This window comes from Tenrec ecaudatus, chromosome 16 (assembly GCF_050624435.1).
Source record: "Tenrec ecaudatus isolate mTenEca1 chromosome 16, mTenEca1.hap1, whole genome shotgun sequence".
Lineage (NCBI taxonomy): Eukaryota > Metazoa > Chordata > Mammalia > Afrosoricida > Tenrecidae > Tenrec > Tenrec ecaudatus.
Genome location: NC_134545.1, coordinates 95,693,110 through 95,709,596, shown reverse-complemented (window position 1 = coordinate 95,709,596; position 16,487 = coordinate 95,693,110). Strand labels below are relative to the sequence as shown.

The following is a 16,487-nucleotide window of genomic DNA, read 5'->3' as shown; positions in this document are numbered from 1 at the left end:
GCTCGCTGAGGAATGACACCATTATCGTTCTCACACTCAAACTGGGAACCTGAGCCATCGTCACCAAAGCCTCTCTCCACCCTCCCCACTAGCCATCGTCACCAAAGCCTCTCTCCACCCTCCACACTAGCCATCGTCACCAAAGCCTCTCTCCACCCTCCACACTAGCCATCGTCACCAAAGCCTCTCTCCACCCTCCACACTAGCCATCGTCACCAAAGCCTCTCCACCCTCCACACTAGCCATCGTCACCACAGCCTCTCCACCCTCCACACTAGCCATCTTCACCAAAGCCTCTCTCCACCCTCCACACTCAGTCTGGGGTTCCTTCTTCTAAAGAGTTCTGTGAAATCTGACTTTCCCGGAACAAGATGAGCCAGTCGGCTCCCAGAACGCTTTGCTGTCTTAGAAACTCTGTGTAGCAGATTTACTCCTTCCTACAAAGTCGCTCTGAGTCAGAATGGTCTCAATGGCAGTGGCTCTGTGTGTCTTGGTTTACTCCGTGTTTAGAAAAGAAAGCTGCTCTCAGGAATATACAATTTGGCTAATGGAAACTTGTAGCTTTTAAGCCCTTTTGCCAGTCTTCATAGCTTTTTGATGATAGAAAGCACCACCACTTGGAAGGTGTGTGGGCACAATGTTCTATCTCCGAATCCTTCTTATCCAGCCCTAGACCCAATATACAGTGAGAGTAAAAACTAAAAAGAACTCAGCAAACAAACAAACCGTACTTGATTATAAATTGATTTCCATCTGCTTCTGGGCAATGGGAGCGTCTTACTGAGGAATTTCCACGTTCTGTCCACCTCTCTGAGAGGCCAAGAAGATGAAAAGCTGCTTGCTTCAAAGTCAGGCTGTGATTTGGGGAGATGAATGGAAGTGCTTGAAGTTGGCTGTGAACGTATCCTTCAATTGAGAGGACTATGGCCTTGGAAAGATCAAAGAGCCACTTTCTCCTAGAATCATCACTCCCATTAATAACGCACGTTCCCTTTCGCTTGGGCAACACGGAGGGCTACTGGCTACTGTGCGGCTCCGTGTTGGCTTTAAAGGCTTTAATGGTAGCAGCCAGAGGGAACGGGATTACAGTAGGTCTACCTTTAGGAAGGTTACAATGAGGATTTTTCAGAATTGACTTTGTAGCAGTGAGTTGGGTTTTTATTTTGGGGGGGGGGTAGAATAGGAGGGAGAAAAAAAGACCTCCCTGGACAGGAATCAAACGTGAGAGTATAGACTCCTGATCACTAGACCACCAGGCAGCCTGGAAGCCTATAAAGTCTGACTCAATGGCTGTGGTTGGATTTGGTTTAACTTGATTTGGATCAAAGGTGCTTTTTTTTTCTTTTTTCTAAATAAGGGCCAGACAATAATACTGTAGGCTTTGTGTGTCATATAGCATCAGTCACAATGATTCAACTCCACTGCTGTAGCATAAAAGCAGCCCTAGACAATATGGAAATGATGAGTGTGACCATGTTTCAATAAAACTTTATTTACAAAACCAAGTGGCAGGCTGGATTTGGCCCCCAGGCCATAGTTTATCAATACTGCCCTAGATCCCAGAGCCTCGGCTCTGAGATTCCTCTCAAACTTTAGTGCTTTCTGCCATCATCAGAAAACTTAGCATTCTGGACAACCAGTGAAGAAAAGCTTCTGCTTCTAATGCTCCAAAGTGTGGGTGCCGGAGAGTAACTTCCTTTTCACACAGGAAGAAAGGCTCAGCAGACAAAGCAGCAAGCCCCTCCTCCTTCCTGACTCACTCCCTGTCTCCTTCCAGAGCCTCTTATGGGGAGAACCTAGTGCCAGATAAACTTGTGTTGAATTACTAATTGGTAGTAAACAAGTTCATGTTGCTTTCTACCACATCAAAGATTCTACTTCTGTGGCTGGCATCTGTCTCTCTCAACCCCATGGCACCTGCCCACAGAATCAAAGCCTCTTTTCAAATGTACAACCCTGACAAGAATGGAGGACTCAGTGAGCAAGGCAAGCTTGAGCTATTTGTGCTTCCTCACTGCTCTGTAGTGAGCAACTTCACAGTGTCAGGATTGTACAGTTGAAAAAGAGACTTTAGTTCTGTAGGAGTGTGCTATGGGGTCAGGAGAGGGACAGCTGCCAGCCACACCTAGAAGCAGAGTCTTTGATGTGGTGAAAAAATGTGACATTATTACTACAGATTAATAAGTAAGCACAAGTAAGCCAGCGCTTATCTTTCTTTTGGGGTAATCCCCTCACGTAGACCATCTAAGAGAAACATGGTTTACCCAGTTCTAGCTCCAACATCACAGAGCAGAGTATGACGGGTGGGTGTGAAGCTGACCACAATAACTGGGTAATTGGCCAAACCCCACTTAAGGGCACCAATACTATTGGTACCCGTGAGACATGAAACAGAGGCAATCATTAACACCGCTACCAGGGAAAAAAAAGAGGTCACTCTTTGAGAACTACATGAGTAAAACCCACAAACAATCGATTTATGACATTCAACTTGGACCAAGCCTCCATCTCTAACTGTGGCAGAGAAGAGTTTGAGGACCATGACACTCCATCAGAGGTGGTCTAAGTTTCCACTCAGACAGATAGCACCACATGTAGCTTTAATTCAGTAAGGAGAACCCTAATCATTGCGGGGCACTTTATTGATCATAAAAGAGATGAATTAGCCTAGAAATCAGGTGTTCAAAGAGTATGTTAGTGTGGCCAGAAGTGAGGTAGGATCCCCAAAGATTCTCTGAAGTAATTATTTAAATTGCAACTGGGCAGGAATTGCATTTTCAAGGCGATGAATCTAACCGATTATAAGAGAGGCCCTTTTAATGAGATGCACTAGCAGCTGAGTGCGGTTGGCTCTTTGATAAGTGTCTTTACCTGGAGAGTTTGAAGTTTGATGCTTTCAGGTTGGGAGTCCATTTTCATCAAGTCCAGACTAACTCCCTTCCTTCCTTCATACTGATTTTTAGAAGCTCGCGGCTTTAATTGTGCTGGTTTCCCTCTTTTCCTGGAAGCAGGGGATATATGTAAAGCCAGCATGATCCAATAAGGGAGAGTTGAGCTCGCAGCCCTGCTTTGGGTTCGACTGTCACAAAACAAAATCAACTGCTTTGTTCACATCTGCATCTCCCCGTTTTTCTCTACCTGCTTCCACATCATGCAGAGTATTAAGGTCCCTCCTTATGGAGCACAAATGCGAGCATGCTTGGTCTCTGAGTTTCTGGCATTGTTCAACACAGAAAAGTCCTCTTCCCTGCAGAGCATTCTCTAGTTTTCAGAGAGATTTGTCTAGACGGAGAATGCTTCGGACTTATCGTTTAAGGAGCCCTACTTCCCTTGATACTTCTATGCCTCATCAGTGAAGACACTGCTTGATCTTCAAGTTGTTACATCAGTCTCTCCTATCTTGGGCTAATTGTGAGACTACTCCAGATCATGAGATAAGCAGTCATACTGTGGTGACAACATCCAGATTTTGAATTTTCCCAAGTAAGTGGTGCCAGATGGTGAGTCGTGGTGAATTCATGGTACATGGCTTCTTGGAAGCCAGATAGCCAATGGCATTTCACCATCCCTTTAAAGTTCATTTTAAGAAAGGCTTCTTCAACAGAAAACACGATTCTCCTTCTTGGAGACTTGGTTGCCAGCAAGAAGACTCAAGACTTTATCATTTTTATTGCTAACATACACACACACACACACACACACACACACACACAAGCATACAGAAGTGGTGTTGAATTTCTTTCAGTAGTAGATTTCTCTAATAATTAAATGTATAGTCATGCAACAGATAAAAGACAAGCTGTCCTTTTGAAGTTGAGGTGAAGTGGGCCAGTGTTTGAAAATTATGGAGGTAGGCAGTGGGGAAGGTTTTTATTCAAGGCTTCCACCATTCGCACACTCGAAATCTCTGCAGAAGGCAGAGAGGAAACAAGCTATGTTGCCTTAGCTAAGAGTTAATGGCCCAAACACTGGACACGTTCATAATCTATTCTCTGGTGTGACTTTTAATCAACTCCAGGGCGCTAGGATGATCATAAGTTTGTTTTCCTGCATTTCTCCACACCTCATTGACTCGCCATCTCCATGGAGCCGATCTGAGCCCGTTTCGTCTCCCCTGCCCATGTCTTCTGATTACTCACTCTCTCCACAAGTGGACTTCAGATCGGAGGCTGTCTACTTTCCCCATGCTGCCCTATGCGATTCCAGCATTGATTTCCAGTTTACGATTTTCTACCCTGAGTTATTAACACTTGAGAGTGGGCAAGGACACGTCTGGTTTTAAAAGGCCATGCTCAACAAGCTGCATGGAACACATGTTATTTTGTTTTGCACTTGTACAGCCCAAAGTCAGGCGTGGGGACAGCAAACTGCCGGCTCAACTCCTCCCTTATGAAGTCCTCCTACCTTTGAATGCATCCCCTGGTCCCAGTACAAGGAGATGGGTGCTCAAGTTCCTAAAAGTTAGTTCTGGGGACAGAAAGACAGTGAGTTTGGATTTATTGACAAAGAATCCTTAATCTGAAAACTGTCCCTAAAATTCACTTTCAAGACAATTAAAGAGAATTGTCTCCTCACATTTTGATCAAAGACTCAGTATCTTTGAAAGACCCTTTGTTGGCGAATCCTGATCAAAAGGCAGGAAAGTGTGGATAAGAACATCAAATTGTTACGAAAACTAGACTTACTGAATCCATGACACTGGGGAAACATCCAACTCTATTATCTTGAAAACATCTGGAAACTTTGAATCAAAACTATCCCAGGAAGTCAAATTAAACCATCAGGTTAGCCTAATTAATATAGAATGTCTGTCTTGATTATGTGTTCCTTTACTTGTTTGTATCATTTTCATTGCAGTATTTTAATTTTTTTCATACACTTGAAATGAACTTGTATGTCACTGAAGACTTTGAGTCCACTCCGTTTGACTTCTCCTCCTTTTTCAGCCACTTGGACCTATAGTTAGCTCTAAGGGGGAAGGAATCGGGAGCATTTTTAAGGACGTGAACCTTCACTCCTGTTTCTTTTTTGCAAATTATTTATTTATTCATTTTGGTTTTTCAAGAATGCTATCTTATATAATCTTTCCAGCAGATGATGTCATTTCTTTCAAAAGGCCAGAATCTCGGTGAGTAGAGCACCAACCTCTTTCTTCATGTGGCAGCTGAACACAGTGACGGACTCCCTGCACCACATGGCCTCCTCAAAGCAGAAAGGAACCGGTTCTCTGGACCTCAGAGTCAGTGGATTAAAAGCTGGAGTGAGAGTGAGCAATGTAACCCGGCCCCACTAGAGGCACATGGCATTTTCCACCTGTATTCTTGTTTGTCATGGGAAAGCAATCAGGCAAATCCAGTCTTCCTCTCACTACTCAGAATTCTTGTTGAAGGGATGGATTAAGGGAGAAACATGAACTTGATGGTGTCTTCTTAACAGACTAGGACATTACACTTATTATTATTAAGTTCATTAAAAGGAGCATAACCTGTTTTAACAGGTAAATCTCAAATGCTCTGGTTTAGCACAATTCAAGTTCATTTCTGTATCGTATCACTAGCCAAAATCCTGGTGCTTGGTCAATTTCTCTCCCACTGATCTGTCAAGGATCCAGGTTCCTTCCATCTTGTGGCTCCACCCACAAGAATCCTCTCCGTTTACTGGGAGTTTGAGGAAAGAATGGAGGACGGAACATGGGAGTCTGTTGCTGGCCAGACTTTCATGTTCTGGTTCATGTCACTTGTGTTAACAAGCGCGCATGCGCACACGCACACACACGCACGCGCACACACACACACACACACACACACAACCGCTGCCATAGAATCAGTTCTGACTCATAGTGACCCACAAGTATGGGTTCCCGCGGCTGTAAATCTTTACATGAGCAGATAGCCTCATCTTTGTCTTACGACGCAGCAGGTGAGTTTGAACGGCTGACCTTGCAGTTAGCAGTCCAACAATTACCGGACAGTGCCATCTGGATTTCTTTCTACCAACTGCTAGTGCCTAAAACTCCATGGGATGCCTCCTACCTGCACGGAAGGACTGAACTTCCAAGTGTAGCTGGGAGCTCTGGCAGCAAAAGGAGTGGTGTGGGTGCTCTTGATCATCTCTGGCACCATGGGGATTCCTCAAAGACCCAAGCCCAGCCCAGCCCTTTGACAGGTAGACTGATGGAGAAGGAAAGCCTGACGGGCTTGTGGGGCCTCTGGACACATGTGCTATACAGCAGTCATTTGTGAAATGAACTCTCATGGACAAACCCATGGTTATTCTCAACCCTCCAATTCTCCTTGGGTAGAATTCCAGCCACTTCTCAGGAAACAGACCCAGAGAGTGAAAACGTCTAGCCTACACCACATAGCAGCAAGTTGTGAGGAAGTAATTAAGAAGGGTGTTAACACTGAAATATCATTGAATTTTCTTCTTTCTCTTGTGGTTGTATATATTTTATACAAGTATGGAGCTATATGCCCACATATATAAAATACACATATATGAGGGATCCTCAAAAATCATAGAAAAAATTCCTTTTTCAATAACTTTTTTGAAGCCCCTTCGTGTATGTATATAAACACACACACACCCAGGCACTCCACCTATTACAAACAAATTCTGTCCCTAAGTCTGTCTTTAAATTGAACGTGTGCACAGATCAGCAAGGTTAGGTGTGGTTCATATCTAACCATTATCAAATACTTGTCTTAGTATATAGAAAAAGTGTAATTGCTATGCATAAACACTTTCAGATACACCAATACATCTTTTACATTATAATTCAGTAGCAACACTAGTAATAATGTTTTAATATGCATCACAAATTAATCCCTGCTTATTATTATTACGAACCACTGAGGTACCTCACACTTTTACTATAGCAGGCTTATGGGGGTTGGTTTGTCTAAGAGTTGTACAGATATTCATACCTCATGCATTCATAACATATGCACATTTATAAATATTAAAATAAATAATTTGTGGGCTTTGTTATTTAAATGACTCTAAAAGTCACTTTTGATATACTACTGCCTTTGGGACACTGCAATTAAGAATGACTAACTCAGAGGGCCAAGAAAAACAATCTATTTAGATTGACTTTAGGACCAAGGAATGAAACTTAGGCCAAATTATTTATTAACAAATCCTTATATAGTGTCTACCATATGCCTGACACTAAGACACGTAAGACAATTAACTCATTTAATCTTCATAGGGACCCCTTGGGGGAAATACCACTAATATCTTCATATTGCATATACAAAACCTGAAGTCTAGAAATTGTGAGGTACCTCCATGATCGTGTCAATAGTGTCAGAGCCTGGGTTTGAACACAGGCCTTACACCTCGGCCAATCCCCCAGCCATTGGTTTACGGAAACTCCTATCAGACTGAGTAGATCTCAGAATCAGTTGAGTCACTCACTCAGGGGTACCCCGGTGCACAGGTTCCTTCCAAATTCCAGGTATTCAAGGTCTCTTCATATTTTCCCGACTGTCTCTGCTTTACCTTGGAGCATGAATATAGGTTGCTGGCCAGTAGCAGCTGAGACAATACCTTTGATTACACAGGTCCCATGAGGGAGAGTGATGACTGTCCCCTCTTCCCATTTCCTAGTCTTCCCCGGTCCCCCTGCCCTACCGCCCCCCCCCCAGACCACCACCACCAAATTTATCCAATATGTTTCCCTTTGGTGAGACAATCACTGGCCAGGGGGTGGGTTAGCATCAATTGCCTCACTCAGGCCGATCAGTTGGTGTGATGCTGATGAGATGTCAATTTACGTGATCCAGTGTAGACACCAACGTTTCTAGTCACAAAGGTGATTCTAACATGTTGTTTGAGTGACTTATACAAGTGACACATGGGAGTTCATGCTCTTTCCATAAAATGAAATGACATTTTAAACACATTGGGGCACTTTTACATATGTTGTCCCACCTCCCAACTAGTGTATAGGACAATTTTTATGATCGCTCTGACTTCTTAACTGAGGAAACAAAGAAGGAGGATACCTTTTTCTCTAAGTCATCCAGTGAGCTCTATGGCTGGATAGTTGTGATCTATAAATAGTTATGTAGCGATGACTGGAATGGAATCTATGACTCTAACTTCATGGTGCAGCTGCCTAGCAACTAACTACTCCATCTCCAGTAGGGATGGAGTCACAAGCTAGGGAGCAATCCTTGGAAATAGCAAGTGCTAACTGGGTCATTTTAGGCTGATTTTATTTAGTTTTAAAAATCCATAAGAGTGCTTATCATTTTGTATTTGTCTTGACTCTTCTGGGCAATTTTTAACTAGATTTTTGCCTCTTTAGACTCAACTTGAATGTTCTACTTTTGCTATCCCTAAGGACTTGGGTTGTTAAAATTCCTAATGCTGGAAGCTTTTTATACATGAAGAAGGAAAAGTTTAGAAAGCACTACAGTAGCACAATCTCTAAGCCATGATGCACTTCCTCTGCGAGGAATTAAAATTTCAGAACATCTTTGTTTCATTAAAAGAATAAGAACAAGCATCAATTAACAGGAAAATTATTTAAAATAATGCATAAAACATGTCCTGCTGGTCTCTGGAATCTGACAGTCTTAATTTTCTTTCCTTTTTCTTTTCTGTGTCCTATAAATAATATTTTAAAAAGTTAACTAGCATGCCACAAATTAATCATTTTGGAGAACAGATTTTAATTATAACTCTGGTAGAGGTATCACTTTCATAATTTTCTTTTTCACGGGTGTCTCTGCTTATTACTTAGTGGAGTCAAGCCTCTGTCTTCTTTGATTGCTTTGGAGCAAGACTGTGCTGTCTTCTCAGTGGGGTCTTCTCTAGGAACCCTGGGATGCATTTTAATAGGGTATTTTGGGTATAAAGCATTGCAAGGAGGGTGAAAATATGGCCCCTGGTGGTAAGACAATAAGCAACAATGTTGAGAACAACAAAAATGAAGTGTGTAGGGAACCTTCATCGGAGGTGGTGGCAAGGCGCTGTGGCACTGTTGAGTAACTGCTAAGACTGAGACTTGTTTAGGAGGGTCCTCAATGGCAGGTGGGCAGGTCATCCAGGGTGGCTTTTTAGCAAGTATTTGTCCCAGTCGGTTTGGAAACCCAGAAATCAGAATTTTAATTTGGAGAGTAGATGGAGCAGGAAAAAACCCACACTTTTGTACAGATTACAGTGGGAGAAGTCATTCTTACTATTCTTGCCATTGGATTTAATGTCAAGACAGTAAAAAAAAAGCCTCAAATGTTAAGTCTGGGATTTAGGAGGACAGGCAAGAGTCAGGTGGTACTGGGGATGTTACTAGTCAATCGCAGATGCGGTCATTGATGGGGACCAAGACTGAATTGGGATTACCAAATCGGTGTTACTTGCCATGTGCTTGGTGTTGCTTGGATGAAGAAGAGATGCAACGAGCCGTGTTAGTGGTGTTTGCCAAAAAGCAGGCCATTGAACACGCCATGTCAGAGGGAGCACGTTCACTTTGGTTACCTGCCTTGAAGGATCAAAAATGGCAAACATTAAAACTTAGCAACCAATGGCACTGGCTTTTAAGAAGCAATGGAATGGTTAGTTGAAATGTTAGAGTCAGGCAGTAAGTGAACTGCCGATGCCTCACTGAAACAAGGTTCCATTAAAAATCCCTTAGAAAACAGTCAAATGTGTGTCACCCAACAAGATGAAATCCACAGGATTATTGTAGTAAAGATGGAAAATTATTATTTGGTGGGAAGGGTAACTCATATTGATTGAACCAAGTATATGTCTCTTCTGTGAAATAGAAAGCATTCCTTTCATGTGTTAAGATGTATATTCCATTTGTATGGAACACTGATTTAAATATAGTTCTACTGAAGAACACACACACACAATTAGCTATCTAAAGGAGAAGCCCATGTACTTAATAGCAAAACTAAACAAAGAAAATAGAAACGATGAAAAAAATTGCAAGGGTGGGGAAGGGGGGAAAGAGCTGATACCAAGGGCTCAAGTAAAAAGAAAATGTTTTGAAAATGATGATGGCAATATATGTACAAATGTATTTGTTACAATTGATGTATGGCTTGTTATAAGAGTAGTATGAGCCTCCAATAAAATTACTTATTTAAAACATAAAGATAAAACCAGCCTATAATGAGAAAATAACAACAAACACACCCTATCTTATATCATAAAAAACTTTACATCTGCAACATTTGGAAACAATGGTAGACCAATCGTTCTAATACTATCTTCTAATTATTGAAGTCTGTACCACATTTTAGGAACCCTTTAAGTGCTAGACTATTGACCCAAAAGTGAAAACTTCTAGTCCATCAGCCTCCTGTGGGAGAAATATGTGGCAGTCTGATTCTGTAAACATTTTAGCCTGGGAAACCTATGGGGCAGTTCAGTTCTGCTCTGTCCTGTAGGGTTATTATTAGTCAGAACCAACTTGATAGCAGCAGGTTTGGTTTTGGTATGCCACAATTCAACTTATAATCATAATTAGTATAAAATCTATTTATTTATTTAATAATTTTATTGGGAGCTCTTACAGATATTATAACAATCCATAATTCAATTAGATCAAGTACAATTATACAATTGCTACCACAATGAATTTCAAAATATTTTCCTTGAACTCATTTTTGTGAACACTTCAATATCAGCTCCATTTTATCCCCTCCCTCCCCACCCTATCCCCCAAGAACCCTTATTATACTATTATTATTATTGCTGTATCTGACACCATCCAATGTATCTGTTCACCTTCAATTCTGTTAGTCATTCACCTCAAGTGGGGTTATGCGGTCACCATACTGTTGGATATTATGCTGAGCAAAAGTAGCCAAGCACAGAAGGACAAGTACACCCTGAGTCCACTGAGGTAAGTTCAAACAACAGAACGGGCATAGGGGGAAATGTACACATCGTTCAGTTCCCGGACTGAGGACCAGATGCTCTGGCAAGAGCCAGGCCAAACACCATGATGCATATGTCATCAAAATGAATAAATAAAATGAATTTATTACTTGTGTTATGAGTTTTACTTCAAAATGACCCAAGAATAGAGATGGGTGTGTTGTTGAACCACCGGGATTCCTAGTCTGCACTCTACATGGGAGCAGATTTCTAGGTGTTTTCTTCTAAGAAGCCACTGGAGGATTTGAACCCCCAATGTTTCTGTCAGTCACCCAGTGCTTAGCCCTTGTACCAGCAAGCCCCCTTCTAAGTGGATGTCATCATAGTCTATTAAAGAAGCCGCATGTTTGTAGATCTCTGTTGGTTGTATTCTCTAGAACTACTCTTGGTGTTTATATTCTCATTGAGGGAGACCAGGCTGAAAATCATCATCCAGAAAGCGTTGCCATCGATTACACGGTGAGGCATTCCAGATGAACAAGTCATTTGGATGACCGTTTTTTCTTTTCCTTGTTTTGAGCCATATACATTTTGCCCAAAACCAGTTAATTGGGGTCCTGCCAGTTAAGATTATGGCTTTTGACCATCTCATTTTATTGTTATTCCTTCTTGATGATTCTGCCTGCAGTCATAACTTCAAAATTGGAATTTTCTTTCTCTTTCCCAAGAACACCTAAGTAGGTTGGTCTGTATGCACTGAACTGATCCCTAAGAAATTGGCCATATGTTCCCCCCCCCCACTCTCAATTTTCCCCTACTTTCTGTCACAGACAGGCTGCTGAAAAAAAATTACAAGTAGGAAATACTCCAATTTAAAATAAAGAATTTCATGGTGAAATCAATTCAGGAGGACCGGAGTTGAAACCATCTCTGCATGGCTATACTTTAGAGATTGTTGACATGTTGAAGCAGAGAAGGCCCTTCCTACTTAGCTCATAACACTTTCTTAGCGCTCAGATGAAGACACTGACATGCCTTGCATAAAGAGGACAAGCGATTTGCTCAAGAAAACATCTTGTCCTTTAATCTCTTCTAGCATAACTATTCACATAGCAAAGACAATTGCCTTATGAATATCTTACTATTTTCCTTGCTTGAAACTGTTGTCGTTAGAATGTTTAATTATGTTTCTGATTATTCATACTGCTAGACCGACAGCTTGGGTACAGACCATGTCTTTTTTTCTGAAAATATCAAACCCTTTCTGAGTCTTTCATCTCAGCTGGCAGAACCTGGCACCTAACACGCTTATTCTAGCAGATCTTAGGGGTTTTTAATAAAATATTACAGCATGCTTTGTACTTATTCATATTTCATGGTAAACATATTTAGCAATTTTGTTCCACTTAGGCCCCGCACTTAATGAGTTCAAAGAAGAAACTTCTGGAAGGGCCACTCCAGCTGTCCGAGACCAAATACAAATAACAGAAGGTAAAGCAAATTCCATCGAGTCTGCCAGTTAGATAGAATCAATGTTACAAACTATTCTTGGTACAGAATTATAGTTTCCAAAATTCTGAAACCAAATTCATGGCCACAGAGATGATTTTGACTCGGAGGGACCCACTGTAGGTTTTCTGAGGGTCTGAATCTTTATGGGAACAGATGGTCTCATCTTTCGCCTTCAGAGCAGCTGATGGGTTTGAACCGCCGACCTTGTAGTTAGCACTCCCAAGCTTACCTAACAGCACCACTAGGGCTTTTCCATGACACATTTTGGATCCTTCAAAAGGTAATATGCATATTTAGTGTGTTGTTATTGGCTGCTATCAAGCAGCCCTGCGATCCACGGTGGCACCATGCCCAACAAGATCAAACTGCTGGCATCCTGAGGTTTTCATTGACCTATTATTTTCCCCAGTCTGTTTTCGAGTAAAAGCTTCATTAAAGTCTGTTCTGCATCATAGCTACCTGCGGAGACCCATTGACCAGGAAGGGAACCTTGGCCTCCCACAGGGAAGGTGAGAATTCTACCACTGAACCACGGCTGCCCCTCCCTGCAGACTCTCAGTCCTAGACATCCTGAGATTAATTCTTTAAGAATTCAGCATTGAACTCTGTATTCTGCCGGCTTGAGAGGTGGCAGATAGATGAAGCACACCAACCAGATACATCTCACTCTGTTCCAAAATGGAACAGGGTCGGGATGCGGTCAAGAAGGAGTTTCTCATCACTAAGAGAACTTTGTTCATGAACATAAGAAGGATATCAAGGACACTTACATCAACAAGAAATTCCACTTCACCGGTGATGCTCCAGATGCGGGCAAAGACTATCTGGGACCATGGCCAAGGTGAAGAAACAAAAAGTCATTGTCATCAACCACCAGAATCCGTCTGCATCTGCAAGTCTAGTCACATTGCGATGTACTGAAGAACATGTCTGTCACCTGATCTTCCACCCTCCATCTTCAGACTTACATTGTCCAATTGGCTAACAGCATTGTGGTAAGTGAGTTCTGGCTCTTGAAGCAGATCATGCATTTGAACGTGGTCTACTGCCAACAAACAGTTTCAGAAATCCAAAGACGGTCTCTGCTGCCCTGATAGCTCTCGCCTCATTCTAGTAAGACAGTTTTTAGTAAAATGCACATAAACAATAACAAAAGCAAAAAACTCCCTGCCAGTGAGTCGATACCATATCATAGTGACCCTTTAGGTCCGTGTAGAGCTGCCCCTGTGAGTTTCCAAGACTATAACTTTCCGAGAGCAGAAAGTGACCTCTTTTCCCCACAAAGTAGCAGTGGGTGGTTTCAAACTGAAGACCTCTGGTTAGCAGCCTGATGAGTCAGCCTGACTAGTCACTACCAGGGCTCCTCATACAAGTGCACAGGGATGCACATAATCCTGTAAATAATCACATCCACCTGGCCCTTTGATTCACTCTGAACATTAGCAGCCATGCTTTTCCTGCAAACATTCAAAGCTTGAGTACTCATTGGCAGAAGGAATTTTGTGAAACTTCAGTAAGCATTTTACGGGTAGTCCCTTGCTATTTTGTTCTGAAAGGTGGAGAACGTGAGGGGCCTCAATGAGTCCTCTGTACAAAGATGAAAACATATGACAGAAAGGCTTCAGCTTTCCTGGCCTTGACCCTTGTTAATTTCCTCTGAACATTTTCTTCTTTTCTTTTATTTTTTTTAGTACTTTTACAGCTCTGGAACTTTCATTGACTGAGAAATCACAGGGCTTGCAAAAACAGTCCTGGAAAGTCCTATTCTAACAGTCATTGGACAGGATTTCACCTGTGACCATGAGCAAGAAGTAAAGGCACTGGAGCAATCACTCACCTGTGTGCCTGCAAGTTTTGCAGCATTTGGAGAAAAAACACACAGACAAAACCCTCAGTAAAGAGTGAGTAAACACCCTAAAACTTCCCTCTGTTTTGACTCAGAGTTTCTGACTTAAAGATGGTTATTGCTGTGTCTCAGCCAAAGAAGCCTTTCTTGAAGTCATTTCAACTATTTTCTTTCGGCAAGCAGAATTCAACTTATCCTACGACCTCCTCTTGCAAGTCTTCCCTCCTCCTACGGAGGGTAGGTCCCTGTTCTCTATTTTCCCTCCGGCCCTTCTGGACTTTTTTTTTTTTTGTGTGGTATTTACCATACCGACTGCCAATGATCTCTTTGTTCCTTTGGTGAGGACATAAGTGTCTTAAAGGCCAGGACTTCCTGTGCTAGAGCATATGAGGCAAGTCACCTGGATCTACAGTCAACACTCAAGGAAGCAACAGTCAAGGAATCAAATGAGATTTACATTGGGCACATCTGGTGCAAAAGACCTTTTTAAAATGTCAACAGGCAAATAAGTCATTTGGGGGACTAATACGTGGCATTGGGCAGATATAAAGTGGAGGAGGCTCAGGGAAAGAGTGGAAGATCCTTAACGAGATGGCCTGGCACAGGGAGTTTGATGATGGACTGCAGGGTAGAAACGATTGTGAGGATGGTGCAGGCCTGGCAGTGATGCATTCAGTTGTTCACAGGGTGAATGAATTCTAGGGTGTCTAACAACACTGCTTAACTATGACGGAAAGAACTGTGTGGTACAAGTTAAAATGTCACTCTCTTATTAAGCTTGGCTGATTGGAAGTTTAGCTACACTTCTTAACCCTGTTAGAACTGAGCACATAACAGTGACAAAACAAGTTGTATATGGAGAAATAGGGTAACTGAAGAACTACTTATTATCTACGTCCCCCCCAAAAAAAATTCTTGAGGTTTTATCTTTAAGGTTCAATGGTTTAAACCATCACTACATATGGTTTAGATGACAGGTAAGGAGGTTAGTCAATGGTTTCGTTTTTAGAAAATTATGGTAAGAAATTAAACATGTTAGTAACATTCTCATTAGGCTGTTCCTCTGTGGTAGTTACATAATCAGGTGCCAATTTGGGCTTGAGAGGATTAAGAGTGAAGGGGTGGAGTCTAGTCGGTCAGTCAGGTCATAGCCAATAAGGCCTCTGTGTAGGCATGGCTTTTCCCTGAGGGTTCTGGGAATTCCTGTATTTCCTCCTTGGAAGCGGAAGACAGATTCTCTTAGCTCACTCACTCCCTGAGAGATTTACTGCTGACAAGACACATGGAACTAAGCTAGAGTCTGAGTTGGAGCAGTCACATGGAGACCCCTGCCAGCGCTGAGATGCTTGCAATGCCACTGGATCCACAAGACCTTCCACCCACTGGCCTCTAATCTTCCTGCATTCGGCATCATTGCAAGTGTTGCATGAGTCTGAAGAGGACTGTATAGATTGGTATCAGACAGATGGGCTAATATCAGACTTAGGGACTTGAGCTGGACTGGGCAGGAATGTTTTCTCCATGTTCAACTGCTCCTGTTTGTAAAGCTCTTTCCTATACATGTCAAACGACATGGGAAACAAGCACCGCAAGATCATTGGTGATCAGAAGAGAAGCAAGGTTAGCGCCGCTTTCTCTGGCTTTATTTTCATCATGTTTCTTCTCCTTAATCTTCAATCTAACAGAAAAAAGAATCAGCAAGCTTATTGCCGTTAAGTTGTTATAAGGGTACTTTAGGAAGTTCATGGAGAAGTAGAATAAAAAGACAGTGACATTTTTCTATGAATCTTTTGAAGCACTCTTAACCATTCTTCAAATCAGTGTTCTCTCCGTGTGTCCCAGGGGACTTCAGCTGGACAAGATAGAAATCCGGGCCACCCAGCATGGCAGTGCTACTTCTTGAAATTCTCTTTTCTTGGAATTTAAGACTTCTTGGAATTACATTGGTGGGGACTGATCATTTCCTCCGAAAAGCTCCTGGAAGTCTACTTGAGGGCTTTCTCCCCTGGGATGAGCCCATACTTTTTAGGACTTCATAGAAGTGCTGATGAGTTGATGCCCATCCTCTTCACCAAGAATGGAAGAAATTTGGTTGATGAGAACCTCAGCTTCTTTGTCCTTTCAGATGATAGCACGTTAAGCATTGGGCTGCTAACCCCAAATGCAGCAGTTCAAAACCATCAGTCACTCCAGAGGAGAAGCATGACACAGTCTGTCTCCACAAAGATTTATAGCCTCTGGAGGCACGATGCATTGGGATTCACTGGAAGGCACTGGGTTTGCTTTG

At 42.3% G+C, this 16,487-nt stretch overlaps 1 pseudogene; it reads left to right on the top strand.

Moving 5' to 3' along the window:
• The first annotated feature begins 9,038 nt into the window (after nt 1–9,038).
• Nucleotides 9,039–9,600, top strand: LOC142428673 (ADP-ribosylation factor-like protein 1 pseudogene; annotated as a pseudogene).
• The last annotated feature ends 6,887 nt before the right edge of the window (nt 9,601–16,487 follow it).